We start from the raw sequence: 25853 nt of genomic DNA on the forward strand, positions 1-25853 counted from the left end.
CAAGTGGCAGGTTGGATTTGAACTAGGGGTCACAGTGGGCAGGGAATGTTCTTCCTACAGAAATCTTCTGGACCATGCCTTTCTCTCTCTAGTCTTCGGTTGAATGTCACCTTCTGCACGAGACTTGTGAAGACCTCCCCACTTAACCCTGCCCCACCCACGCTCTTGTTGCCTCAATATTCTCCATCATTTTTACCCTTCTCTGATTTTTCCTTTTTGTACTTGCTTATCAACCGCTAACTTATTATATAATTTACTTACTACTGTGTTCATTGTGTACTGATGTCCTGACCAACCCCCCCTGCCCCCCGCCCCTCCACCTCCCTGCCACGTCCCTGCAAGGGCGGGGCTATTTGTCTGCTATGTTCATTGGCTGTATTCCAAGTGCAGAGGTCAGTGCCTGGTATGCAATGGGCCCTCAATACATAGCCGTTGATTGAGTTTTTATGACAAGTGTCTATTAGTGAATATTTTCAGATTGGTGATTTTTGCTTCTCTATACCTCAGATAATGAATACTAGGAAAATAAGGATACCCTGAATGGACCAGAGGCAGCAGGGCAGGCTTCATAGAGGAGGCGACGTCTGAGCTGGGTCTAAAGGAGTGGAGGAGGAATTCATGGGATGGAGGAGGGCTGAGGGGAGGGCAGTCCAGGCAGAAGAAACTGTGTGTTTCTTGGACGCAGGAACGAGTATGAAGCATGAGGACTGGCATTAGTTGAGTGCAGGTGGGAGGCAGTGTTGGGAGAGAGGCTGGCAGTATCAGTAGCAGTTGGGGATGGCATGCTCTGGAAGAATATAGGTGCCGTTTACAGCCTTCTGCAGATTCAGGAGACAGACTTCTGCAAGAGTGAACCCAGACTTGCTTCTGTCATACGGTGCCAAGGGCTGTTCAGAAAAGTACTGCAGGATCATTCCTCAGGACTTTTCTCAAAACTGCCCCATCATAAAATAAGGGAGTCTTGGGGGGGTCTGACCAAGCTGCTCTGGACAGCAGTGCCTCCTAGAGGCCCCTGAGTATGACAGACCCCACCACGTGCTCGTCATTCCTAACACCCCGTGCAGATAACAACATGGTGAGATTCAGATCTGCGGAACCCCACCCCAAGCAACGCCAGTGCCCTCCTGAGCCCTGGAGGCCTCCAAGAGCCTCCTTCCCTGCACTGCCTGGGTGGACAGCTGAGACCGGGGCACAGAGGGGCATTTACATTTCCCTCTGCCTGTTGTACTCACAGCCTTGTGGGGCCTGAGTAATAATGTGTGTAAGACGTTTCAGGGCCAGGAGGAGAAGGCACAGGCCGATAGAGGTCCTGCACAAAGCAGCCTGTGATAAGACCTTTGAAGAGGGGAGGGAGTCAGGAGGCAAGACTTACCATTTCTGGGTGGAGAAATCAGGGAAGACTTCGTGGAGGTGGTGGCATTTTGTGTTCTTCTCAGTGAAAGATGGGAGGAGAAGGGGAAGGAAACTCCACAGCAGGAGTGTGTGGACTTTTGTGTACAGACAGCCTCTAGATTAGCACCAGTCTACTGCTTGCTAAGGCAAGCAGTCTACTAATTGCATAAATAACAATGGCTTCTCAGGCAGCCAGAAAAACCCAACCCTAGCAGATGTTGTCAAATGTATCTGCTTTGTCCTATAATCTTTAAATAATCTTTTCATAAAGTACCATCTGAAGTAAAGACCTAATCCATCTTCCCCCGCTAGGAGGGGAATTATCTTTCTGATGGTGTAAAATAATCCTTTTAGTGGACATGAAACCAGCTCTCAGCCTAAATCCCTTCTTATTCCTCCCCCACAGGTGCCATCATTACTGTTAAGAACTGCATTTAAGAAATAAGCAGAAAGATCGGAAGGGTTATTTTGAGCCTCAAATAGTATTAAGTTGGAACCTGAATATTCTAAAATGACAGCAGGCTTCTGACTGGCTGTGCTGGGAATCTCGCTGTTCCCCATCGGAAGGGAGCCTCCCTGTCTTGGGTGAGGAGCCGGTGGTCGTTGCCCACTCCCCAGAGGCTCGGCTCTTGGGACTGTGAGAGGTTAGGTGCGAAGAGCGATGCCAGACAGCCTGGGGAAGAGAGTATTTGAATTAAAGCATTTCCAGGTGGTGGGAATTTGAGATCATCTACTTACTAAGGCTCTTATTTGAGGGCAAGACAGCCCAGCTGGGTGAGGAGGGCACAGAGTTTACAGAGACTCTGAGCTCAAGCTCTAACTCTGCTGCTTACTAGTTGTGTGGTTTGGGGACATCACTTAATTCTTCTTTTAGAATCTGTAAAATGAGAGCAGCATTAGTAAAGCGCTTTCTTGTAATATACACGTGAGAGGAAACTATGTAAGAAGTAAATGAGAAGGCCTGGGACAGAGAATTTAAGAGCCACAGCTAAAGTCAACCTAACAGTGAGGTCTGGAGCAAAAATGAGTGCACAGGGCTCCTTAAATTCCGGGGTCCTCTTCCTGTTGTACCAGGTGAGACTCCATCATGTCAGGTAACTTTATTAGGGCAGAGCTGAGACTGAGAGTTGATTCCACTCTCACTTGCATTGTGTTTCCTGGTTCTAGCATGCAAACAAGGGTTCCAGCTTGTAATATACTTAGTCCATCTATTATTCTCTCTCTTTGTAATTAATACCATCTGTTCACTGGAACAAGATTAATTGAGCATATACTATGTGTCCATCAGGCACTGTGTGAAGTGCTGGGGACTCAAGCAAGAAAGGTTGCTTGTTGGGCCTTTAAGGAATACACAAACAAACCTGTACCCAGAAAGCGTAGGATGCCACGCGATGTCTTATAATAGAGGTTTGCACCAAGTGTTAAAGGATGCAAGAGGATGGAGGTCATAATTAGAGCTATTTTCATTTTTACAGGAGGAGGGGAGGGAGGAGCTGGGAGAGGCTACACAGAGGGAGTCATAACTGAGGGAACCGGGAGAGCAGCAGAGAAAGCTCTCAGTAGGTGGATGCTGACAGCAGTGCGTGTGTGTGTGAGTGTGTGTGTTTGTATGTGTGTGTGTGTGTGTGTGTGTGTGTGTGTGTGTTTGGGGGTGGGGGAAGGTTTGATGGGGGAGGGACATTCCAGGGGCGAGAGAGAGAGCAGGAGTGCAGACCCCTGGTGGAGCTGCTGCCCTGGTGCGTCCCTCATGGCTGGATGGGATGAGGGTCTGACAGGGAGTAGTAGGAGAGACCCTGGGCACTTGGCAGGTGCCAGAACCCCAGGGTATCTCATGGCCTCCAAGGAGTTAAGCTTTGTCTTGCAGCTCCTTTGCAATCCTTCTAAACAGGGGAGCGACATTATCAGATTTTAGAAAGATAATTCTGGTGGCAGTGTGCAGCACAGATGGGAGGGGAGAAAACTGGAAACAGGGAACCCTGTTCTGCAAAGATTGTGATAATCCAGGCAACGATGATGAGGGCCTGAGTGAGGGCAGATGCATGGGAATGAGGACGAAGTGGATTAGAGAGACTCAGCCTGGTAACTGATTGGGAGTGGGGCCCGTGAGCGAGAGGGGGAGTGGAAAATACACTGAGGTTTCTGGTTTGGGTGACAGGGTGAATGCTGGTGTCGTTCATCAGGGAATAGAGGGTGATGAGGAGGTTGAAGAGGGGAAGAAAGAGAGGACAGAATTATGAACTCTGTTGAGTTTGAGGATCTCCAGGAAGAGGTGTCCAGTTGGTGGTTGAAAAAGCGTTTAAAGTTGAGGAGAGACGTTCATTTATTCATGACACAAATACTTCCTCGGTGTCTGCTGTGGGTCAGGTGACATTCCGGTGTCTGGAGATGCAGCAGTAACTTGATGGACAAGGTCTCTGCTTTCATGGCGTGTTCATTCCAAGGAGGGAAAATAAATAATATAGTAGTGATCAGATGCAAAGCAAGACAGGATAATGTGATAGAGAGAAACTGGGGGCTACGTTAGGCAGGGGTTCAGGGAAGTCATTCATTGAGAAAGTAACATTCAAACCGAGATATGAATAATGAAGAAGAGACAGCTATGTGAAAACTTCAGGGAAAAGCAATCCAGACGGAGGGAACAGTATATGCAAGGTCTTTGAGGTCAGAATAAGCTTGGCATGTTCAAGGAAGAGAAAGAGGCCCAGAATATTTGGAGTGTAGTGGGAGAGGAGGTGGAAGGGAGGACATGAGATTGGAGAAATGGTCAGAGGTTATCAGATCACGCTGTAGAATGTATCAGTCATATTAGCATAAACTGCATGGTGACAAATGGTCCTCAAAATCTCAGTAGTATACAATAAAGAAGTTTTTCACTCATGCTCCATACCCACTGTGGATTGGCTGCACATCCTTTTCACTCCAGGACTCAGGTAGATGGGACAGCTCCTATCTGGGACATTCCTGGTCTCCTAGCAGAGGGAAGAGAGAAGGTAGAGGACCATATGATGGCCTTAAAACATCTGCATGGAAGTGGATGTGCCACTTCCATTGGCCAAAGCACATTACGTGGCTAAATGTGGTGCTGCTGGGGCTGGGCATGTTCAGTCCTTCCACAGAGACGAGCAGCAGATGTTGAGATCAACATTACAACCTACCACATAGGTAGGTTGCCTCATAGGAAGCCACTCGGATTTTTTTTTTAAAACAGAGGGTATTAATATTGGTTGCCAAGGTAGGTTAAAAAGTAGATGAAGAACGAAAACAGGAGATATAAGGAGCAGGGTAATCTAGAAAAGTATGTCCCAGATACTGAGCACATGGTAAAGCTCCATTCGGGTAGAGTCCTGAAAATACTATCAGGACAGGGATCTCTACAGGAGCCATGTGGGGAAGTGGTTTGGCACAGCCTGGCCTCCTAGTCTCTCCACTTACAGAGCTATCAGAAACTCTTTGATGGTTTTTGGACAAGGGACCCTGGAACACTGGGATTCTTCCCAAGACACAGCATTCCTCTCTATGAGTCTCCTAAAAAAATGTATGTGATGAAATCTGTAAGTGGAAAATAAAATAGCACCTCATTGCTAATGAGGGTGGACCCCAACCCCTGGAGAAGGGAGAAGGCTTTTGTAAGTGAGGCTGGAGGAAAAAGAAACAACTGTGGCTTGTGTTTTTTCCCCCTCCCACACAAGCTTTCATAAGAAAAATATTCTATCCCTGGTCATGAATCTTTTTTCTTTCCTGCATGGAAGGGAGAAAGAGAAGAGGGTAAGATGGTTGGGCTTGCTCGAGATGGGTGGGTTCCTGGTGCAGTATCCCACTTCTGCCACCAAGCTGAAGAGAAAAGAGAAAGAAGCAAGATGTCCGGGAGCTCCCAGTGCAGTGTAGATCAGATTGCAGACCTTCAGCCCACCTTTAGGGCAGAGTGGCTCTACTCACAGGTAGTCCAGTCCAAACTATCAAAGTGGTGATGAGTTTAGACGCATCTTCCTCCTCTGTGGTGAGGAGGGGTGAAATGGGAGCTTCCTTTCTCTTAAGTGCCTTCTACTGCTCCCTCATCCCTCCATCCCAGGAGAGAGGATGGAGAAAGCCATACGAAGAGAACTTGACTTTTTAACTTCTCCTGCCAAAGGTCCACCTGGTGGTGGTTCCATTGTGGTTCCTCACTGCATGTTTGAAATATGCCAGAGGGACCCAGAAGTGAGGAGGGACCAACATACTAGCCAGGACAATTGACTTTGCCCACCTGGATATTTTCTTTGAACAACAAATCTTGGCTTTTATTTTATTTAATTTATTTTATTTAATTTTTAAAAATTCCTGTTGGAGTATAATTGATTTACAATGTTGTGTTAATTTCAGGCTTTTATTTTTATGAGTATGTCACATCTCTTCAACTAAAATTATAAATGTCACAATTTTTACTTCTTTGGGAACTCCCCTGTCCCATACCACCCCCCCCACACACACAAGTCCAGCACAGACCAGTCAAAAACAAGTAAAATACCGGTATGAATCAATGAGTGAGTGAACAAATGATTTCCTGGGAGGCTTAGAAACGACACTTGTGATCCATCTCTCCCACTGGCCGCAGTCTCCGTGATGAACTTTGTGTACATATGAGAATGCAGAAAGAGAGAAGGGAATTTAAGATGCTGTCAGAGAGGGAGAGTTTTCTGCTTCTCTTCCTGCCGGCTGGGCCCTGTGGCTTAAAGAATTACAATGCGTCTCTGTTTCCTCCAGGGACCAAGATGGCGCAGGCCATTACCCAGGGAGCTGGCCAGGGAGAGCCTACCTGTCAAACTGACTAGAACGCAGAGAGATAAACTCCTGGTGAGCCTTGCTCTGGCACCCTGGCGCTTTGGTGACAGAGTTATTAATTAAGACACCAGCATCAAAATTAAAGTGGGGAAGAAAAGTCAATTAGTGATTGAATAGCTATGAGGAGACATCTTTTAATAAGGTTCCCTCTAATTTGAGCTGTTCCTTGCCCCTCCTCATTGGGCGTGGTCACTCTATCTTTTTCTAAGTACTGTAGGGGTTCGAAGGACAGAGCGATCAGGAACTTACACCTCTCTCTAATTTATACTCAGGGGCGGATGGGGAGAGAGAGTCCTCTGCTGTCCACAATACGCCAGGGGCCCATAAAGCTATTTATCACCACTCTGAATTCTTTTCAACAGGATGTTCATTTCAGTTTTCAGTCACCTCTTTAGCTCCCCTTCAGCAGGCTTGGCCAGGCTCCTGAGAGAAGGTCTGAGCCGAGAGCGGGGGACACAAGACAGGTGAGGGAGGCTGGAGTTGGGCTCTCCAGGGATGCATCTGCCACCGTTCCAGCCTCACAGCCTCCTTTAACTCTATTTGTTTCTACAGGGAGACGGGGAGATTATGATGTTTCGTAGGTGTTCCAAACCCTTGTCATGCTTAATAAAGGTCTGGCAGGAACGGGAGCTAGGATGGCTTAGCAGGCTCTGGTGCTGGAGATTTTGGGGAGGGAAGGTAGGTGTAGCTGTTGCTGCAGCTGCCTGTGTGACAGCAAGGAATCTGAGGACCAAGAGAGACCAGACTGAGGGTTTCTGCTTCCTGCATTTACTCAGCAGGTTTCCTGATCCCGTGGGTGGGGCGAGGACAGTGGGACTGGTAGGAGGAAGGCTAATGGCCAGAATAGGAAGCCCCAGAGCATCAGGTTATTAAGACAAGAGGGTAGCACCGGAAGAGGAAGTTCAAGGTCAAGTGACCAGAAGTGGGTCATGAATAGCAAGATGAAATGCGTGATGGGGAAGCTTTGGCCTAGGGAATTCTGCAATTCCCTGACACTGACTTGGATCAGGATTGGGCCCAGGGCTTGAAATTGGGATTTAAATTTACCATGTCTTTTTATCACAAAATAATACATATTCACTGTAGGAAAAGAAGTTAAGGAAAAAGACGTTTAACCTTATCTCACTACCCAGAGACTAACCACTGCTAATATTTTCAAATACTTTCAAATCAATATATTTAATGTTTTATATTAATAACATAATAGTTAGCTGTATATCATGATTCTGTGTGATTAGGCATGAGTATTTGGGTCATTGGAAAGACCTGTACCAGTTGTTATATTCACAAATTAAAGTTCAGTTAAAAAATTTGTTTTCTAGAAATCAGAAACTATCGGGTAAAACTGAGGTCCTTTTATAATGAAGATGTAACCATGGATTTCTTGTGCAATAAAAAACCAATTTAAACTAAGAAAATGATAGCAGGACATAAATGATAACATGAGTAACTGGAGGAAAATATCTTGTTCTTGGATAAAAAGAACAATATTGCAAAAATATCAAGAAAAAAGGAGAACCACGTAAATTGAAAATATTTTTCAAGGAAAGAAAAATATAAAAATTCAGATAACCAAGATGAAAAGAAAAAAAACTCCCACAAGCCCAACACAACAATTTATCCTTATGGTTTATTTCCTTCTAGTGTTTTCCCATATGTATATTTTTACAAGAACGTAAAGGATTGTAGCATAAATATGTCTTCAGCTTGTTATGTAGTCATAATTGTTAGTGACTTAAATATATTCTATAAAATATATTTACTGCACTTTGTTTAATTTTTACCCAATGTTGAAATTTGAAGTGCTTCAGATTACACAGTTACACAAATACTATGGTCAACATTTTTGTGCTTTTTACATTTTGTTTTGAATTATTTCTTAAGAGTAGATTTGCATAAATGAATCATTGAATTAAAACGGTTGGACTTTTTAGAATTCTTGACTATTATTGCCACAGTGGTTTCTAAAATCACTGTCCAGTTTATAGGAGTATCAGTCAAAGGTGTTATTATTAAAAATTTTCAGTGGGTATAAGGTATATGAAATGAAATGGCCATATTTTAGAGTTTGGTTGGATGAGGTTTAACAATTACCTACACCTTTAAAACCACCACCCAAAATAAGATAATAGAATATTGTTGTCACCCAAGAAATTTTTTTTGCCTGTTCAAATAGATGTAAATAATAGTGCTCTTTTGTCTGGCTTTTGTTGTTGTTCAACACAACATTTTTGAGATCCATCCGTGTTTTTGTACATATCAGTGGTTCTTCATTCCTTCCTATTGCCAAGTAGTTTTCTGTTGACTGACTGTGGCAGTTTGTTTGTCCATTCTTCCGTTGATGAACATTGGAGTTGTTTAAAATTTTGGGCTATCATTCGCAGGACCAGGTGGCTTCACACGTGACTTCTACCAAACATTTAAAGAACAATCAATACCAATCCTTCTTAAATTCCTCCCCCCAAATAAAGAGGGAATATTTCCAAACTCATTTTATGAGGCCACCATTCTCCTGATACCAAAACCAGACAAAGACATCACAAAGAAGAAAACTATAGGCCAAGATCCCTGATGAACATAGCTGCAAAATCCTCAATAAAATATTAGCAAACTGAATTCAACAGCACATTAAAAAGCTAATACACCATGACCAAGTGGGATTTATCCCTGTGATGCAAGGATGGCTCAATATGTGCAAATCAATCAATGTTACACATCACATTAAAAGAATGAAGGATAGGGCTTCCCTGGTGGCGCAGTGGTTGAGAATCTGCCTGCTAATGCAGGGGACAAGGGTTCGAGCCCTGGTCTGGGAGGATCCCACATGCCGTGGAGCAACTAGGCCCGTGAGCCACAACTACTGAGCCTGCGCGTCTGCAGCCTGCGCTCCGCAACAAGAGAGGCCGCGATAGTGAGAGGCCCGCACACCGCGATGAAGAGTGGCCCCTGCTTGCCACAACGAGAGAAAGCCCTCGCACAGAAACGAAGACCCAACACAGCAAAAATTAATTAATTAATTAATAAACTCCTACCGAAAATAAAAAAGAATGAAGGATAAAAAATCACATGGTAATCTCTATAGATGCAGGAAAAAAAATTGACAAAATTCAACACATTTTCGTGATAAAAACTCTTGACAAATTAGATATAGAAGGAATTTACTCAACACATAAAGATCATTGTATAAAAATCCCACAGCAAACATTATATTCAATCGTGAGAAACTGAAAGCTTTTCCTTTAATATCTGGGATAAAGTAAAGATGACCACTCTTGCCACCTCTATCGAACATAGTCCTGGAAGTCCTAGCCAGAGCAATTAGGCAAGGAAAAGAAATAACAGGCATTCCAATTGGAAAGGAAGAAGTAAAATAACTTCTGTTCGCAGATGACATGATCTTATATGTAGAAAATCCTAACAATTCCCCAAAAAACTGTTAGATCTAATAAATGAATTCAGTAATGTTGCAGGTTACAAAATCAGCATACAAAAATCACTTGTGTTTCTACACACTAACAATGAAATATCCAAAAAGAAAATCAAGAAAACAGTCTCATTTATATTAGCATCAAAAAGAATAATATACTTAGGAGTAAACTTAATCTAAGAACTGAAATACTTATATGGTGAAAACTACAGAACATTGATGAAAAAAAATTTTAAAGACAAATGAGTGGAAAGACATTCCATGTCCACAGATTGGAAGAATTAATATACACAGCTTTTTGTATGTCCATCATTTTATTTTTCAGTTATTCACCTAGAGTGTTCACTGAGAATATAGAGACTGATTTTTATATATTGAGCTTATATCCTGCAACCTTAATAAATTTACTAATTATTTCTTGTAGTATCTCTGTAGATTTTTAAAGGTTTTCTACATACAAGTCATGTCATCTGTGAAAGATAGTTTTACTTTTTCCTTTACAATTTGTGTGAAATTTCTTTCTTTTTCTTATTGCATTGGTTAGGACCCAAGTACAATATTCCATAGTAGTGAAACTGGACATTGTTTTGTTCCTAATCTTATTTAAGTAGGATGTTAATTGTAGGTTTTATAAATGCTTTTCTAAAATTAGATTGAGGAAGACTTGTTATATTCCCAGCTTTAAGAAAAATCCTAGAGATTATATGTTTTTAAAAATTATGCCAGGGTATTGAATTTTAGCAAATGCTTTTTCTGCATCTATTGAAAGAATCATATAGTTTTTCTCTTATACTCTGTTAATTTGGTGAATTATATTGATTATTTTTTGATTGGTAAACAAACCTTGCATTCCTGGGACAAATCTCACTTGGTCATGGTATCTTATTCTTTTTATACATTGCTGTTGGATCTGATTTGCTAATATTTTCTTAAGGATTTTTTTTTTCTTTTGTAAAATATTTTTCAGGATTCAGTATCAGGTTCTGCTTACTTTATGAAATAAAAAAGGGAGTGTTTCGTCCTCCTCAACATTTCTAAAAGTGTGTAAGGTTGGCATTATGATTCCTTAAATGCTTGACAGAATTTACTAGTGAAGCCATGTGGCAGTGGAGTTTTCTTTGGTGTGTTTTTTTTAAATCACTAATTCAATTTTTAAAATAGATTTAGAACTATTTAGATTTTCTACTTTTTCTTGTGTCAGTTTTGAAAAATAGTATTTTTTCAAGGGATTATCCCTTTCATATCAGTTGTCAAATTACTGACATTAAAGTGCTCATAATATTCCTATTTTCCTTTTAATTTTTGAAAAGATCCATAATGATAACACTTCTTTCATTCCTGATAATTTGTATCCTCTCTTTTTCCTTTCATCAGATTTGCTAGAGATTCATCAATTTTATTAATCTTGTCAAAGTGTCTAATTATGACTGTTAATTTTCTCTATTGTTTATTCATTTTCTTATTCTTTGATTTTCACTCTTATTTTCATTATTTACTTTTTTCTACTTTGTATTTATTTTGCTCTTCATCAAGCTTCTCAATATGGAAGCTTAAATTATTGGCTTTATATCTTCTTTTCAAATATAGGTATTGAAAGCTGTAAATTTCTATCTAAGCATTGCTTTAACTGCATCCCACAAATTTTGATGTTTTGTGTTTTTATTACCATTCAGTCCAAAATATATCTAATTTCCCTTTGATATCTTCTCTGTGCATGAGTTAAAACACTTGTGTTTTTAGACTTGTGTTGTTTAACTACAAAATATTTGGAGATCTCCTAAATATCGTAGTGTTATTGATTTTAAACCTATTATTGTGGTCAAATAATATACTTTGTACGATTTCAATCCATAGAAGTATCTTGAGAGTTATTCTGAGAGTTATTTGTGGTCTATTTATGTGTTTATTTCATGTCCATTTGGAAAGAAGCTTTCAAGAAGGTGCCAGTGTTCTATAAATATCAAATTGTTTTTCAAATTTTGTGCATTATTATTAATATTTTGTGTACTCATTCTATAAATTACTGAGATGTTAAAATCCTAAACTATGACTTTGGATTTCTCTATTTCTCCCTTTAGTTCTGTCATTCTGCTTCATGTATATTAATGCTTCATTATTAGGTGTATAGACATTCATGATAGTTACGTTATTTTGTTGAATTTACCTTTTATCATTATGAAGTGGCTGTCTTTATCTTCAATAATAATCTTTGTCTCAAAGACTTTCTCTGTTATTGATATAGCCACATGGTATATGTTTTCCATCCTTTTATTTTTAACCAGTCTGTGTCTTTTTGTTTAAAGTGTCTTTTATAAATGGCTATAGTTAAGTCTTGATTTCTTATAGAGTCTGACAATCTCTGCTTTTAAATTAGAGCAGTTAGTTGACTTACATTTAATACAATTATTGATATGATTGAGTTTAGGTCTAGCATTTTGGTATTTGTTTTCTGTTTGACCCATCTGTCTGTTTTTCCTCTGTTCCCCCTTTTCTGTATTCTTTTAGGTGAATTAAATATTTTAATGTATCATTTTAATATCTCCTCTGTTGACTTTTTAAATATACCTATATTTGTAATTTTTAGTGATTTATCTAGAGATTACCCTATGAATCATTTATTTATGAACATATACTTTCAAATAACAATATACTATTTCATGAACAAAGTTAAGAACTCTACAACAATATCATGGCATGTATCTCACCCCCATCCCTCTATACTCCTGTTATCATATATTTTACTGATATGTATGCTGTAAACTCTGTAATTCAATTGTTATAATTTTTGTTTTAAACAATATTAATAGTCTTTTAAAGAGTTAATAACTTTCGCATTTGGATCTTTTTTATAGTTTCCACCTCTCTGCTAATATTCTCCTTTTATTCTGTTTATTTTACAGTCACTATCTAGATATTCTAACATCTGGGCCATCTCTGGGTCTTCTTCTATTTACTCTTCCTCTCTTAACCCTATCACATTTTCTTGCTATCAGTTCTTTCCTTACGTTGGATATTGTGTGTAAAAGATCAGTAGAGACTGAAGTAAATAATATTTACCCACAGAAAAGTTTATGGTCCCTCTAATGTGAGGGTCTGAGACAATTAAAGCTGTATTTGAGCAAGTTATGGGCTTTGTTGCAGCTTCAGTTTGATCCAGTTCACCACCGGCTTCAAATATTTTGAGAAGGTATCAGGATTTCTCCCTTCTTCAGGGCTGGGTCTCTGAGCACCCGTGAGACTAAAGAGGTCTGAAAGCCCTGTTGTCAGCTTTCTGAACCATGGAAGGTCTCTCTCTGCTTTGTTGCTAGCTGCCAGCTTTGGGTTTTAGGTCCTGTCCGCAGGTTTCTGCAACTTGGGAAACCAGCCCTGCTCCACGTGGTGGAGGCACGGTGTCCTTGAAGGGATTGCTCTCAGCTCTCTGTCCTGTTCCCAGTCTCCAGTAGGTCTTGCACTTGGGGAAGATCCTGCGTGCCTCAAGGGTATTCTCTCAGCTCTCCTGCTTTGTCCTTAGCCTTTGGTCTATAACTCTGCGTACTTCATGGAGAACTATATGAAAGCTTTGGCAGGTGGGTGGGTATAGACTCGCTCTGTGGCTACGGCTTTTTGGGATTCTAATCTGTCACATTAGCTCACAAACAGACATTAAATGTTGTTACAAGTTTGGCTGATAGCTCTTCACCCAAGTTTATGGCAGATTCCTCCCCTTGCTGCCACTTTTTCATGGATCGAAGCAGCCATGGATATCTTCGATCCTAGGAAGAGCTGGTCGCTTCTGGAATTTAGTTTATTTAGGTTTCTTTACATACTGAGCTCTCTGATGGTTTTAAAAATCATGATACAAAAGAAAAACAAACAAGAAATCATGGTTTAGCTCATTCTCATTGCTAGGGCAGGCTCCACAGTCACTCGTGACTTGCTACATCCTAACCAGAAACAGAAGCCCCAGAGGTATTATTTTTAAAATTTATGCTAATTTAACAAAGGAAATGGTAACTTGTTGTTTTAATTTATATTCTCTGGGAACTGAACATCTCAAATCATTGTTTTCTAGTTACATGGCATCTTTTGTAAGTATCTTTTGCCCTTCTATCTCTGAGTCTTAATTTTTTTCTGACCAGTACGAGGTCTTAAACACCAAATATAATGCCTCCTTGCTACATTTGCTGCAATATGTTTTGGTTGATGTTTGCTTTTCTACTTTATACTTTTTGTAGTCCAACTTACAGATCTTACTCTTTTATATTCCTTGTATTGCTTCTAAGCCTATAAAGTTACCTTTCCTCTAGAGGTTGGCAAAATATTCAGTTCTATTTTTCTGCGATTTTGATGTTAAACAAAAACATTTAACGCTTCCACTCAGTTGGAATTTATTTTAGCACATAACGTAAAGTGAAGTTCTAAAATTACTGTTTCTCCAAATTGCTGGATAATTGTCCCAACAACATTTATTGGGTAATCCTTTCATCCCCTCATGGAGCTGTAATGAATCTTACATCTTTGTACATAATTGGGTCCATTTCAGTGCCATCTGTTCAATTACAGTGATCTCTCAGTCTGGTCCTGGGCAGATAGAGATGAATGTTTGAAACTGCAAAGCTACGATGTTAACTGTGGACTTGATATGTCCTCGTCAGGGACCAAGAGCCACTTTCTGTCAGAAAGTACCCAGAGACAGTTATATAGCTTTCATTTGTTTACTTATTTGCTTGTTTAATTCTTAAATCCCCTCCAAGTTAAAGCTCTTTGAGGACTGTGATTGGCTTAGACAATGTTTAACTTTATCTGAGACTTGTTCTCCTGGAAAACAGCAATGGAAATGGTGTACAGCAAAGAATCACCCTCACAAATATGACTTAGATGAGATTCGGGTATGACCCCCTTGTTTTCCTATGACAAGGGCAGACACAGGCCCTCCAAATCCCAGTTCTTTGTCTCATAAAGGATTAGCTGAACTGTTTGTTCCCACTGAGGTACCTGGACAAAGTACTTGCTGACTTGCTAACTTGTCTTGGCCAATTTATTTAGCACTCCCAACCCCCTGAACTTCGACCCATGCGCAGCCCGAACCAGCACTGGAGGCACTGGGAACTCCTTCACAGCCCTCCTGAAAATAGGCTGACTCCAGGGCTTCCCTGGTGGCACAGTGGTTGAGAGTCCGCCTGCCGATGCAGGGGACACGGGTTCGTGCCCCGGTCCGGGAAGACCCCACATGCTGCAGAGTGGCTGGGCCCATGAGCCATGGCCGCTAGGCCTGCATGTCCGGAGCCTGTGCTCCGCAACGGGAGAGGCCACAGCAGTGAGAGGCCTGCGTAAAAAATAAAAAAAAAAAAAAGGCTGACTCCAGAGAAAAGCCATCCCTCAACCACTGTCTCATGCAGCCCCCTGCTCTCCTACTCTGCGACGACCAGTTCTTTACTCCTCCTATAAAAGTAAAGCCCTTTTCTGCTTGACTTAGAATCTCAAAGATGTTCAGGTCAGAACATTCTTTCTGTTATCGTGGTCTCCCTTCACTTATTGCAACATTCTCTTTCACTTCATGTTATTATTTTCTACTTTGAGAAGAGAGAATCTAGTTTGACTATCTCTTGACTTGAGATATCAACTCCCCACTGTAGCCCCAGTGTCTAAACAATTCCCGTAGCAGAGGAGGTGATTAATCAGGTTCAACTAATGGTTCAAGCTAGTTTTTTTTAATTATAAGAATAATACATAGGGCTTCCCTGGTGGCGCAGTGGTTGAGAGTCCTCCTGCCGATGCAGGGGCCATGGGTTCGTGCCCCGGTCCGGGAGGATCCCACATGCCGCGGAGCGGCTGGGCCCGTGAGCCATGGCCGCTGAGCCTGCGCATCCGGAGCCTGTGCTCCGCGGCGAGAGAGGCCACAACAGTGGGAGGCCCGCGTACCGCAAAAAAAAAAAAAAAAAGAATAATACATAATCATCAAAAGAAAAAAATCGAACTGTCAGAATGCTATGAAATAAAATATAAAATCTCCCTTCTCTTCAAGTTCTATCCTTTAGAAGTTTCCGCTGTTTATATCTTTCAGGACATTTTCTATGCTTATGTGAAAAAATATATGTATATATAATAGATGACAGTATTTATATCTAATATTCTTCAACTTTCTGGATTCACTTAGCATTCAGTATATCAGTATATCTTGGGTGTTTTTTCCATATCCGTGTATATGGAGTTACATCCTTCTGTCTAACAACAGCATAGTATTCCATTAGAGATGTACCATAATTTATCTAATTTGTTCCAGGTATTTGATATTACAAACAACACTGTTGTAAATACCCTTATATATGCATAAGGAAAAATTTAAAGAATTTAATATTTAAGAATTCAAAATTTTGGTAGATTACCAAATTGTCCTTCAAATTTACATTTCCACCAAAGAAGAATGAGAACTTTTTTTTTTCTAAATGGGGTTATTATTGGACTTTGCCTAGATTATAGATGAAAAGTTGACTTTTGCTACTAATACAGTTTACATTTCTTTCACTGTGTGAGATTGAATATCTTTTCACATGGTTGTTGGCCTTTCTAAAATTGAGTTTTTCTTTTCTTACTGATTTTAAAGAATTCTTTTTATATCGAGTAATTTAGTTTGTCATATATCTTGCAAGTAATTCACCCATTGGTCTTTTGACATTGTAAATGCTTTTTTTGCCATAGAAAATGTTCCTATTTTTATATAGTCTATTATTATTTTCCTGTTATAGCTTCTGCATCACTTTCAATTCAACGTATACGCATATCACAGTTTACGTAAAGCCAACATCTATGAACATTTGTTTTCCATTTTTAAATTATTTTAAACAATATTTGCAGATGCATATTTATATTCATTGTTAACTATTTCCTTTGAGTAAATTCCTAAAGGTGTTATTTTGGAGTCAAAAGGTGTGAACATTTTAAACATTGAATAGGTGTTGCCGAATCGAGGCCACTGATTTTCACCCTCTTTTGGGTTCAGTGATCTACCCCATCAGTAGAAATGCCTCTTTTCACCCAGAAGAGTTAGAGGCTGGAAGTGAAAAGGGATGACGAGCAGGAACACAAGGGTCCAGGATAAAACAACCTTTTAAGAAGACATTCTAAGGAACTTCAGCACATGTGCAAATTCAAGTTAGCATTTTTATCACTTAGCTTTTACTCCTTCTGTCACAGTTTGCTGGAGGGGTTTATTGGTTTCTCCTGAGCTTTGGGGGTGGGGATGGGGACTCATTAGAACTCTGCCTAATAGTTAGGTTTGCATGCAGTGATGGTGACATATATCAGCAAGCGAGAAGGGACCCCTTTCTCTCCATTTTCCTGCTGCATATGAGCTCATGGTCAGTACAGTTGACATATCTCCTCATGCTGCGGAGCAACTATGCCTGTGCGCCACAGCTACTGAGCCTGCACTCTAGAGCCCACGTGCCACAACTCCTGAGCCCACGTGTCACAACTACTGAAGTCCATGCACCTAGAGCCCGTGCTCTGCCACAGGAGAAGCCACCACAATGAGAAGCCTGCGTGCCGCAACAAAGAGTAGCCGCCGCTCGCCACAACTACAGAAAGCCTGCGCGCAGCAACGAAGACCCAACGCAGCCAAAAAAGAAAACAACAACAACAACAAAAAAAAACTAGATTGGAGCAAGGGGCACGTTTTATGTACTTGTGAATAATGAATTTGGACTAAATTGGATTTCTCTCTTTTAAATGTAAATGAAAGAATTTACAAATTCTGACTGTTGCTGCTAATTCTACCAAAGGTAAATTGCACACTGCCTTGCATACTTACAGACAAGTAGGAAGCTTGAATTTCTCTGTTTTCAAAACTAAAACTGGTTTTGGCGCTTTAGTTAAAATGACAAGGTGGCTGATTTGCTTGATGGTTCCTTTCTATGAATTCCAAAGAATTATATATAATCTTACACCCAGGAACTTGGTTTAACGGATCAATCTTCTGCATTAATTTCGCACTTCTATTTATGCCTCTGTCATCTTCGCCACAAGACTGTGAGCTCCCTGAGAGCAGGCGCACCTTGTGATGGAGAATGTGCCCTGCTCAGGCAGGTGCTGGGGAGACCTTTGTCAAATCCCTAAGTGTAGCCACACGTGACTTCCTCTGGAAGTCTTGCAGCTGCTGGTTGTTCAAAGCAGGGAGTTCTGATATGATCTGACATTGCAGAACCTTCTCCCTAAATAAGAACATTCATGTTACAGGAACTTTCTGCAGGGTGATGTAGCAGAGGCCATGAACTTTGTGGGGACAAAATCATTCGCTCTTCATACAGTAAAACCTTGAGGTGGTGACTCCTCTGCTTAGTTCCTGTGTGCTTTGGGGCAAGTTCCTTAACTTTTCAGTGCCCTGAAAAACTCACCACGGATTTTTGTCCTTGGTTTCCCTCAAGTGCGTGGCAGGTTCTCAGTCCCACGTGGGAGCAGTAGGTGCCCCCCTACCCTAGCCCTCCTTTAGGGTTTTGCAAACTTTCTCAACAGAGACATGCCAGTCTTGCTTTTGGAGCCTGTGTGAGGTATGAACGGACTCTTGTCAAGAGAATAGGACAGGAGGCTGATGGGGGTACGGGAGGGGGATCAGGGAAAAGAAAGCCTTAAGGATGAGACAGCTGGGCATAATCAGTGTTCTTGGGTCAGCTGGGAAGCGGAAGCATTCCCAGTTAGGCATAAACCATTAGGACACTGCAGGTGGGGGAGGACACGATCTTACCAAAAATGCGGCTTGGTGAGAGCCAGGTTCCGTGCTCATCCGCCTTCCTTACCATTCTCTGTGCCCTCTTTGCTGATGGTCAGAACTTCTAGCTGAAGAGCTGGTGTTTAAGATCCCCGACCTTCCTCGGCATCGAGGCATGGTCTGAGGCTCAGAGGGGAGCGGACTGGGGTTCAGGAATCTCACTTCTGGTTTTCATTCTCAGAGCTGCTCCAGAGCTCCCAAGTGATGTGGCTGACTCCCTTGGCAAGACTGGCCTCAGTTTCCCTGGGATGAGCAAGTCGGAAGGTGAAGACCCAAGGTGAGTCACCATCTGCAAAAGGTCACAGATGGCAGACTTAAAACGTGCATTGAGAGGGAGAGGAAGCCAGAAAGCACAAAATTGGAGTTGGCGCATGAGAGAAAGAGATTAAACAGAAAAAAGTAGAATTGCCAGCAGCTTTGGATTTACCCAGCTGGAGTTTCTCCACTGGGCAAGGAAAGCTTAAGTAATCCAAATTCATTTCCAGTTAAAGGCAGAGCTCAGAGAGCAATCAGACAGGTGACCACAGCTGGTACCACATTTCCCCCGGAGATAAACTACTAACGCTAAACATAAGCCGTGCATGCTGGGAGAGGGGCTGTCTGGGATCAGCCGGCCCCAGGCACAACGCAGAAGCTGGAATGTTTCAATTATTCAGCACACCTACAGTAAATGCCTGCTCTGTGCTAGGCACTGAGCTTCCAGCGTGTGCCTGAGATACGCTCCCTGCCTTAGAGTCCCTCATAGCCTATAGTGGGAGATGCACAAAGAGAGTGTTGCAGGATCACGGGATAAGTAATCTGATGACAGTATCCAAAGTCACCCTGTAAAGAAGGAAGCAGGGAAAGGTGGATGGGGGTCGGGAGTTAGGAAAGACTTCCTGCAGATTCAGACACCTTGACTGAGTATGGAATGACAAATAGGCATTATCACGCCGACAAGGAGGGGAGGGAAAGGACTTTGGAGGCAGCTGGAATAGCAGGTGTGATGATGTGGTGGCAAGCGAGAGCTTGGGTGTACTCTGAGGAAATGCCAGCAGTCCTGTAAGGCTGCAGTGTGGGGGGCACCTGGGGATGTGCCTGAAGTGAGACCCCTGGGGCAGGATGGGGCCAGGCTATGCTAAGCAGTCTGGATTATATTTTGGAAGATGATGGGGGGTGACTGGAGGGTTTTGAGCAGAGTGTTGTGATCAGATTTCTGTTTTTAGAAGACTGTTCAGACAGCGTCGTGGGGGATTATTTGGGGGGAAGACTGGAGGAAGTGAGATCGTCTGCAAGATGATAGCAGTCGTCTAGGTGAATGTACCGTGGCCTGAACTATGGCTCTGGGTGGGAGGATGGAGAAAAGGAGATGGATTTGGGAGATCCTGAGGATAGAATCCATGGACTTGGTGACTGAGTGACTGTTTCAGTGTGGCTTGTCCAAAGAGTCAGGTTTCTCATACAACTCAAAAGTAAAAAGCAAACAACCCAATCAAAAAAATGGGCAGAAGACATAAACAGACATTTCTCCAAAGAAGACATACAGATGGCCAACAGGCACATGAAAAGATGCTCAGCATCACTAATTATTAGAGAAATGCAAATCAGAACTACAATGAGGTATCACCTCATACCAGTCAAAATGGCCATTATCAAAAAAATCTACAAATAAATGCTGGAGAGGGTGTGGAGAAAAGGGAACCCTCTCGCACTGTTGGTGGGAATGTAAACTGGTACAGCCACTATGGAGAACGGTACGGAGGTTCCTTAAAAAACTAAAAATAGAACTACGATATGATCCAGCAATCCCACTCCTGGGCATATATCCAAAAAAGATGAAAGCTCTAATTTGAAAAGATACATGTACCCCCAATGTTCATAGGGACATTATTTACAATAGCCAAGACATGGAAGCAACCTAAGTGTCCATCAACAGATGAAAGGATAAAGAAGATGTGATATATATCTACCATGGAATATTACTCAGCCATGAAAAAGAATGAAATAATGCCATTTTCAGCAACATGGATAGACCTAGAGATTAGCATACTAAGGGAAGTAAGTCAGAGAAAGACAAATATTATATGATATCACTTATATGTGGAATCTAAAAAATAGTACAAATGAACTTATTTACAAAACAAACAGACTCACAGACATAGAAAACAAATTTAAGGTTACCTAAGAAAAAGCAGGGGAAGGGATAAGTTAGGAGTTTGGGGTTAACAGGTACACACTACTATATATAAAAGAAACAACAAGGATTTATTGTGTAGCACCCAGAACTATATTCAGTATCTTGTAATAAACTGTAATGGAAAAAAAGAGTCCGATTGGCAACAGGGGGTGCCATCCTGGGAGATGGGGAGGAGAGGAGGACAAGGGAGGGGCCTTAGAATGCATAGAGGGGGCAAATCGAGAGGTGCCTGAAGGACATACAAATGTCAGGCAGTTTGGAGCCTCACCCGTTTTTCTTTTGCTGTTAACTCCCACTTTCTGAAGTGGGCACCACTGGGCTCCCACCCTCCCCTGTTCTAAGCAGTAGCACCCTTACAACTGTGTTTAGAGGATGGCCGGATGGTGGTATTTGCGGATATCAATTTCATGGTGCAAGGGGGCTCACTTCTGCCAGCCTGATCTTTGAGAACTGAGTTGAGCGTCATTTGTGGGGGAGGATCAGGGAGAGGAAGGGAGGGACAAGTGGGGAGAATCCACGGAGGACAAAATGAAGGAGCTTAATGCCGTGCTCACCAGCAGCCGGCGCTGGTCTGGTTCACGGGAAGTCATTGGAGGATGGCGGAGGAATTAATTCTGAGGCTGTATCGGGCTGGGGCAGGGAGAACAGAACTCCTCTAACACACAGGTGGCAAGCTGGAGTCTGCCTGCAAAACCCAGAACACAGATGTGTTTTGTTCGGCTCTGGAATTGTTTTTCTAAATTAGTTGCCAGCATTTAAAAATCAAGAGACTTCACATAAAATTTGGATTTCAGACTTCTCTTGGAAAAATAAAATAAGACCCGCGTACAGGTGTTCCCACCGGGGAAAAATCAGCTGGAGCTGCCTTTCAGGTGGCCGTCCTTTTCTGTGTGCACCAGCCCCACCCTCCTCTTGTCTCCCCTGAGCCCGCTTTTCTCATCGATGGGACCGACCACCTTCCCTTAGCCAAGCAGACCAGGGGCCAGGGGCCCACTCCTTTCTTAACCTTCAAGACTGTTGGCAGTACGAAATGACTGTTTTCTCTCTCCCTCTCTTCGAAAAAGACTTTGGCCTAAACTGAGTGCCTACTCTGGGAACTGTCTCCCTTCTACCATCCTGCCTGTTGCCAGGCGCATGAATATAAAATATATACTCGGCCACTCTGGGTCAGGAGCCGCCCACTGGCCTCTGGACAGTAGACTGTAAAATTGCAACTGTGACGCATGTCACGGGAGAGAAGTATGTTAGAGTTCATGGCATAGTCCAGAAGGAGAGGGCACGTGTCTCTGAGATCTACTGGATGAGAAAGTATTAATGATGAGCACGTGGGAAGAAAGGCTGTTGAGGGTGGAGGGAGCAGCAAGGTGGAGAGATGCTAGGGCGCAAAGACATGGACGGATGAGCCAGGAGGCAACTGTACGAGCCCAGGAGAAAGATGCTAGCTTGGATTAGAGAAATGGCAGGGATATGTTTGAGGGAATTTTAGGAAGGAAGTAGATAGCACTGAGGGATGGATTGGTGATAAGGAGAGGGCTGTGAAGTGATGTGTCCTTAGTTTCTGGTTTGTATAACTAGACAGAGAGTGGTGGCATTCACTGAGCTATGGAGCTGCAGGAAAGCATGAGCAAGGGAGGGTCACAAGTTCATCCCTTCGGAGATTGAGGTGACTTGGAGACATTGCAGAGGAGCTGACAAATAGACGGTTGGATACACAGGTCTAGAACTCAGAGAAGCTTGGACTCTAAAGAGAGCTATCTGCTACGAATCTAGTGGTCTTACGGTTGGCTGCCTACTGACCACTTTGCTTTCTCAGATCTGGACAGTTTCATTGTTCATTCATTCATGAATCCAGTACATGTTTATTAGATCCCTAATGTGTATCCACTCTGATAGGTGCCGGCTACATTGTGGTAAACAAACAGATGCTATTCCTCCCCTCAAGGAACCAAGCTGTGAGCTTTGCAGAAAGTGTGGCCATGATTGGATTCCCTCATCTCTAGTTTTGTTCGCGCCTGCTCACACCATTGGGGTTATTAACGGTGGGCTGGCAGGTCTCTGTATTTCCCTTTCTCTTGGATTGTGATTAACCATTTTGAAATGATTTACTCCTGTTTTAATGCTTCACAGCTACGTTTAGACAAGAGTTTCAAAACTGCCTGCCGTCGTTACTCTGATAGTGGTCTGCGTAGTATATTTGTCTCTAGACGTTGGGTCTGAAGCTCTGAATGCTCTGAGGTGGGTCACCAGACCTTGACTACCTTCCTGCCGATTAGAGCTGATCTCCCAGTCCCCGAAGGAAGTATTTCAGATACTGTGCAACTTGGCCTTTCTCAATACTCAGAGCCAGAAGAGACTGAATTAGTCATGAGCATTGATTTGTTCCTCAGTCTCCTTCTCTAGACTTTCAGTACCTTGAGGGAAGGACTGTAGTATTCAACCTTGTATCTCTGGTTTCCAGTCCAGTCCCTGGTGTACCAGAGGCAGTGAATGAATATACATGCTGAGTGAATTAATGAACATGGGGCATATTTGGATGACTGTCTTGTTCATTTAGTAACTTTTTATTTGACTTAAACTTGTATGTTTTTGCCTCATCTCCTTAACTTAAATTTGAGTTGCTCTCAGTAAGAACTTGGTTGTTCTGTGATGTTGAACCCCAGCAGATGCTCACTACAGATGTGTTGATTGATAGCTTAGAATTAGGAAGAGCTTGGTTCTAATCACTCTCCTTCCCCTGTGATGATCTCATCAGTGGTTTTCTCAATTTTGCCCGGCTTACAAGAGCAAGTCCAAGTTACTTCTTGAATACTTACCACCTCTCAAATTTTGGATGGAAGGACTCTTAAGCAGGGCAACTTTGAAGAGCTCTTTGGCTGCCACAAACTAAATTACTTTCTCTCCGTCTCTTCCCGGTGTCTTAGGAGTTGCTATTATTATTATTTCACAATGGGAAGAGGACTGAAGCTCAAGGAAGTTAGTCAACTTGCCCAGAGTTGGGATTTGAATCCAAATGGTTCTGATCCAAAACCCACGCTCTAAGTCAAAGACTGTACAATTTCTGTAAACATCAGAATCACCGGGAGCCTAGGAACATTCCTGGCCTCTGTCACAGACTGTGCTGTGAGTTAGAGTCTGTGTTTTAACAAGCAAAGCACCTAGTGGGATTCTCATGTGGTGGCACTTGGGCACTGTGCCGTCATCCCCATGGGACACAGTCACTCAGGGGCTTAGACTGTGTCTCTGACAGTATCCATCACTGCCCCTTGGGGGCCAAGGGCTATGACATTTTTCTACTCTGTGTTTCCAGAAACCTGTGAGCCTGGAACAAAGCTATGCTGGCCGGCCTCCAATAGGGGCTCTGACATGAGTCCCTCCTATAAACCAGGAGGCGGTTAAGCACTGATAAGCAAGGGCTCCAATCACCCTGCATCAGCCCAATAAAGGAGATGATCTCTTCCTCTCCGTATCACCAGCTTGGAAATACAACAAGTGAGACGCAAAGAGGGCCAGGTAAAGAGAGTACACATCCACCCCCGGTGGGGCAGTGTAGAGGGACCATTCGGCGTGCTGGTAGTGGAGCAGCCCTCCCTAGAGCTCAGGGAAGAGGGAAGGAGGAGAGCCTACTAAGACCTAGTAGAGACCCAGGGTCCTGTCCCAGAGGGAGAACACACAGGGCCTCCTGGAGGGGAAGAGCTCAGATACTAGTGCTAAGCAGAGCTGGGCTCTCCACTTATTGGCTGTATCACTCAGGCCAGCTACTTACCTGTTCTAGCCTCAGTTTCCATATCTGTAAAATGAGAACACTAATCCCTACACTGCTGTGTGGTGCACAGATGAGAGGTAACCAAGGACACCTTGCCTGGCACAGTGCCAACCCTCAACGGAAGGTACCCATTAGCAGGGGTCTGAGGTTTTCAAGGGCATGTCTGGGATAGAATCAGATAGAATTCAGCTTTACCCTCATCCTGCACTAAAATTCCTCCTTGGGAAACTCAGGGTGGGGGTGGGGGGTCCTGGCACCAACACGGACTCATCAAGTGGCATAAATATTTACAGAGTCAGGCAACCTCACCAGATGTCTTCCCTGTGCTTTGGCCCCGCACCCTTCTTTTAATCGTTGCTATCTAGAGTGTTCTGCAGAGAGGGGCTCAGCATTTAGAAAGATGAGATAGAGGGATCCAGGAGCTGGGAGCTTGGAAGAAGTTTTTAGCTGATGTGAAAGGTGCAAGACTGAACATGCTTTAGAGCCTGAAATTGAGTGACTATTGTGATTTGCTTCAGAGCCTTTGATTTGCTGTTGGCATATTTTTAGGAGACCCTGGACTATTAAAGGATGTGCAGGCTGGGCCACCTGCCAAGGAAACCCTGGCTTGGCTCCTTCTGGAGCTTGCCAAGCTTTTGCTGCCCTACGTTGTAGCCTTGAAGCCAGGGGACATTCAAAGGCCCTGGGATATCCCTGGGAAAATAATGCCAAAAGCAGTAGCAACTCATATTAGAAAGGCACTGTGATAAATGCACTGTTTATCTTTATAGCAGTCCTGTGATTTGAGTATCCCATAATGATTAAACACAGTAACTCTGAGAAGAAGAGTGCAGATGACTGAGTCCTGACTTTGACTCACTGTGTGAAATCACCAAGTTCTTAACCTCTCTAAGCCTCAGCTGGCTCACCTGGAAAAATGGGAATAAACATATCTATCTCATAGGGTGATTTTGAGATATTCCAGATAAAGCCAATAGCCAATATCTAGCATATAGTGTAACCGTCCACAGATACTAGGTATTGCTGTGTCCATGCTGTAGATGCAAACACCGAGGCCTCAGGACTTGTGTGCTGACTGTCACATAGGCAGGGAGCAGAGGAGCCAGAACTCGGGCTCAAGGATGTTTGTATGCTTTTGTTCTTAATCCCTGGGTATCCTGCCTGAGCTGAAAAATGCCTTCAGGAAGTTTTGCTCAACTCAAATGATAGGGAGGGCTGGGGTTCTTGTCACCCTGTACTCTGTAGAGGTGAGGACCTCCAGACAGGCAGACAGAGTCTAGAGGGCCTTGGGGCAGCCATGCCGGGCCAGGAGAGCGCTGCTGCTTAGGACGCCTGCATCCTGACGGTGTTGCATCCCCTTGCCCTGGGCTTCCTGGGTCAGCCCCCCAGAGAGGCCACATCTATGGTGTACTGCCTTCCTTCTGACTCGCTCCACAGCCATCGTCTCAGGAAAGAGAGCCAGAAAGGACGGGATTTATCCCATCCGTTTATTGGAGCGCAGACTTTCATGTTTCAGGTGGCACCAACTGCCCTG

The 25853-nt window shown here is 42.9% G+C and overlaps 1 long non-coding RNA gene across 1 annotated transcript in view; it reads left to right on the plus strand.

Annotated features, from left to right (window-relative positions):
* LOC307191232 overlaps window positions 1-25853 on the plus strand; it is a 374234-nt gene that overhangs the window by 284796 nt on the left and 63585 nt on the right. The window contains exon 5 of the long non-coding RNA XR_013829656.1: window positions 18562-18657. This is a non-coding gene — a long non-coding RNA (uncharacterized lncRNA). The remainder of the gene's footprint in view (window positions 1-18561; window positions 18658-25853) is intronic.

The sequence above is a fragment of the Stenella coeruleoalba genome (genome assembly GCF_951394435.1).
Source record: "Stenella coeruleoalba genome assembly, chromosome: 9".
NCBI lineage: Eukaryota > Metazoa > Chordata > Mammalia > Artiodactyla > Delphinidae > Stenella > Stenella coeruleoalba.